Raw genomic sequence first — 5,001 nt, 5'->3', positions numbered from 1 at the left:
CGGAGGAAGGAAGAGGGAGAGAGGAGGGCCGCCGGAGGGAGGAAAGAGGAGGGTGGCCAGACGATGGAGGAGGAGGTGGGAGGAGGAAGAGGAGGAGGGAGAGAGGAGGGCCGCCGGAGTATCATACCTTGGGGGTAACGGCAGGCTACGGCGCGCGGTGGAGAGAGAGCGAGTGAGAGTGTGACGGGAGAGTGAGGACGCACGGTGTGGATATGGTGCCCGTAGTAGTAGCGCTGGTTGGTAGCCACCGCTACTGCTAAGCTCCATAGCAATAGCGTGTTAAGGGAACCAGCACTACTGCTATGATCAATAGCAGTAGCGCTTTTAGAGAACCAGCGCTACTGCTAAGGCTAAGCATGTAAAAATAAACATCAAAAATACATTGGTCATCAATGATCTTTTTGTGTAGAATCTGAATTGTCAATATGAGTCCTCTCCGGTTTAGGAACCGGTGAAGACTCATATTCACTACCGGACTCGCGGACTATGCCTACGGCCCAGGGCCGTCGGCATAGGTCCTTTGCCGTCAGCATAGGTCCTTTGCCGTCGGCATAGATCTATGCCGACGGTAGCCGTCGGCATAGCCCCGTCAGCGTAGATCACATCAGCGTAGATGTGTCAGACCGTCGGCGTAGTATAGCCGTCGGCATAGGTGCGTATGCCGACGGCCGTGGGCCAGCCGTCGGCATAGTTTAGCCGTCGGCATTGTTTTTCGTCTGACGGCAATGGACGGCGCCGTCAAAAGCGCTGGCGATTCAGGGTACGACACGTGGCACAGGTATGCCGACGGCTTGGCCGTCGGCATAGGTAGAAATCTATGCCGACGGCCTAGCCGTCGGCATACCTGTGCCACGTGTCGATCCCTGGCTTCTCCCGACGGCAGGGCTATGCCTACGGCAAAGCCGTTGGCATAGATTCCATCTATGCCAACGGCTTTGCCATAGGCATAGCCCTGCCACATGGCGTGTCCTGGTAACTCCTGGGCTTAGCTATGCCGGCGGCTTTGCCGTAGGCATATTTTTTTTATTTTCCCTGTTTTCTCTTTTTCAATTCATTTGACAGCATTTCAAAGCAGAATAATTCGAAATTATGCAGAAATATGTCGGTTCATCATCTAAACATACTCAACTTCATCATCATCATTTAAACATAGTCAAGTTCATCATCTAAAGATCATCACCGGCGAAAGTTCATGAACATAAAAGTAGTGCAAGACATGGAACATCATAAATGTTGGAACATGAAAGGCATGGCACGACGGCCGCATGCACGGAATCATCATCGACACCAAGCAAGACCACCTCCGCCAAGTCCACCTCCGCCAAAACCACCACCAAGTCCACCTCCACCAAAACCACCACCACCAAGTCCACTGATAAGTTTCCAACGTATCTATAATTTATGAAGTATTCATGCTATTATATTATCCTTCTAGGATGTTTGATATGCATTTATATGACATTTTATATGATTTTTGGGACTAACCTATTAACCTAGAGCCCAGTGCCAGTTTCTGTTATCTCCTTGTTTTTGAGTTTTGCAGAAAAGGAATACCAAACTGAGTCCAATTGACGGGCCAATTTTTGATGATCTTTTATGGACCAAAAGAAGACCACAGAGCATCGAAGTTGGGCCAGAAGAGTCCCGAGCTGCCCACGAGGGTGGGGGACGCACCCACCTGGTACGGGCGCATGGGCCTGCCTCGTGGACAGCTCGGGCACCTCCTTGACGTGAGACCGACGCCAAAAATTCCTGTAAATACAGAAACCTCGGAAAAATAACCTAGATCAGAAGTTCCGCTGCCGCAAGCCTCTATAGCCACGAGAAGTCAATCTAGGCCCTCTCTGGCACCCTGCCGGAGGGGGCCATCATCACCGGTGCCCATGGAGGAGTATCCCGGAGGGGCCATCATCACCATGAAGGCCAAGGACCAGAGGGTGGAGGCCATGGAGGAGGAAGCACAAGGGGGAGAACCTCTCCTCCTCTCTCTTGGTGGCACCGGAGTGCCATCGGGAGGGGAATCATCGCCACGGTGATCGTCTTCATCAACATCACCATCATTATCACCATCCTCATCTCTTTTGCGCGGTCCACTCTCCCGCACCCCGCTGTAATCCCTACTTGAACATGGTGCTATATGCCACATATTATGAACCAATGATGTGTTGCCATCCTATGATGTTTTGAGTAGTTATCTTTTGTCCTTGGGTTGATTGATGATCTAGATTGGTATGAGTTGTATGTTTTACTTTGGTGCTGTCCTATGGTGCCCTCTGTGTCGCGCAAGCGTGAGGAATTCCCGCTGTAGGGTGTTGCAATACGTTCATGATTCGCTTATAGTGGGTTGGTGAGTGACTGAAACACAAACCCGAGTAAGAGGGATTGTTGCGTATGGGAATAAAGAGGACTTGATGCTTTAATGCTATGGCTGGGTTTTACCTTAATGATCTTTAGTAGTTGCGGATGCTTGCTAGAGTTCCAATCATAAGTGCATATGATCCAAGTAGAGAAAGTATGTTAGCTTATGCCTCTCCCTCATGTGAAACTGCAATAGTGATTACCGGTCTTGTTAACAATTGCCTAGGACAATTCCGCACACCGATCCACCATTATTCCACACTCGCTATTTATATTATTTAGTAATATATTCTAACTTTATGATAACAGCACCTACTTTTATGTTTTAGCTCTCCGATACCATGCAAATTTATCCTCTTCATACCCACAACATAGTTTTATTTCTCGTTTCTAGTTGGAAGTAAACATTCGGTGCACGTAGAGTCGTATCAGTGGCAGATAGGGCTTGAGAGAATATTGATATTACCTTTAGCTCCTTGCGGGTTCGACACTCCATACCTATCACTTCCACCTTTGGAAAGTGCTACGATGATTCCTTGCACTTGGGGATTATCAAGCTCTTTTCTGACGCTGTTGCCAGGGAGCAATAGCGTGGGGTTGATATTCTCGTGTGTGCTTGTTTGCTTTCTTCACTAAGTAGATTTTATTTTTCCTTTTTGTTTCTATTTAGTTGTGGGTGAAACATACAAAAAATATATTTAAAATAATGAAAATACAAAAAAAATTACTTTCCTTTCATACCTAAAAAGTTTTTCGAAAAGAGAAGTGATTGGAAGGTTTTCCATTGAAGAAGTGAGGGTCGACCTTGAGCACTTGTGTTCATGCTCACGGAAACAATGTAGAGTTTTTCATGGAAGTTTCTCTGTAAATAATTATCCCCTTGTATATATTCATTGTATTATAAAAATAAATGTGCCAAGCTTTGGTTTTAGGATGATTAGATTGCTTGTTTGCGATGTGCAAAACAAAAACAGAGACTTTGGCTGTAGTGCGCAAATTTACATTTTTTTACTAGAAAGTCAAATGGGTCTGAAAATTTTTGCACATTACTTCTGTACAAATTGTTCAAATTTTCAAATTTATTTCATAATTTTAGGAGTTACAGAAGTTTACCAAACTTCCAGATTACTACCGACTGTTCTGTTTTTAACAGATTCTGTTTTGCGTGTGTTGTTTGCTTATTTCGATGAATCTATGGCTAGTATCGGGGGGTATGAACCATAGATAAGTTGGAATACAGTAGGTTTAACGCCAATACAAATAAAGAATGAGTTCATTACAGTACCTAAAGGTAGTGATTTGTTTTATTACACTAACGGATCTCACAAGTTTTTGTTTAAGTTTTTGTGAATGAAGTGTTTGAAGAACGAGGAGTTACCGATGTGAGAAGAATAAAGAGAGGCAAGAGTTCAAGCTTGGGGATGCCCAAGGCACCCAAAGTAAATATTTCAAAGGGTACTCAAGCATCTAAGCTTGGGGATGCCCCGGTTGGCATCCCATCTTTCTTCTTCAACGATTATTGGTATACCTCGGTTTTTGTTTTGTTCACATGATTTGTGTCCTTTGTATTTTTCTTTTTCTTCAAGAACCATGCTAGCATGAGATAGCCCTTCATTTATTTATAGAATACTTCATGAGCTTCACTTATATCTCTTAAGTATGATTTTATAGAATTTCTCTTTGTGCTTCACTTAAATCTTTTGAGTATGGTTTTATAGAATGCTTCGCGTGCTTCACTTATACATTTTGAGCTTGGTTAGTCTATATTAATTGTAGAATGCTCCATGAACTTCACTTATATCCTTTGGAGTATGAATAATACTATCATTTAAAGTGGGTTTGGAAGAGTGTCAACTTTAGGAATTAGTGATCCCACTATCTTGGAGGGTGTTGAATCTTAGTGTGATATTTATGAAAGTGGATTTGGAAGAGTGTCAACTTTAGCTGGTAATGATTCCACTATTTCGGAAGAGGTTCCAATTGAGTATGAGAACAAAGTTGCTATCTATGATGCTACTGAAAATTATTATGAAGGAGGAATACATACTTGTAGGAGTTGCAATAATATCAAGTTTCCTCTCTATGTGTTTAAAGTTTTGAAGTTATACTTGCTTTGCCTTCCTATGCTAGTTGATTGTTGTTCTTATAAATTGTGTGCTCAAAAAATCCCTAGGCATAGGAAGTAGGTTATATTTGAATGTGCTAGTCATATTCTTGAAGATGCTCTCTTTGTGCTTCAATTCTTGTCTATTATGTGAGCATCATTGAAATCATCATGCCTAGCTAAAAGGCATTAAAGAAAAGCGCTTGTTGGGAGACAACCCAATATTTACCCTTACCATTTTTGTGTGTTTACATGATTAAGCTACTGTAGTAATCATGTTTATAGCTTTTGTTTCAATAAAGTGCCAAGTAAGACCTTTGGAAAGACTTGGGTGATAGTTAATGTGATCTTGCTGTAAAAAAACAGAAACTTCGCGCTCATGAGAATAGATGTCATTTTTTACAGAAGAGTGATCTTGAGTTGATTCTTTTTGCAGAAGATTAATAGGCCAATTCCTCACGTCCACCAATTTATTTCATAATTTTTGCAGTAGCAGAAGTATGGTTATTGTTCAGATCATTACAGACTGTTCTGTTTCT

The sequence above is a fragment of the Triticum dicoccoides genome, chromosome 3B (genome assembly GCF_002162155.2).
Source record: "Triticum dicoccoides isolate Atlit2015 ecotype Zavitan chromosome 3B, WEW_v2.0, whole genome shotgun sequence".
Classification (NCBI taxonomy): domain Eukaryota; kingdom Viridiplantae; phylum Streptophyta; class Magnoliopsida; order Poales; family Poaceae; genus Triticum; species Triticum dicoccoides.
The sequence above is the reverse complement of the archived record's forward strand: the minus strand, read 5'-3'. Positions refer to the sequence as shown.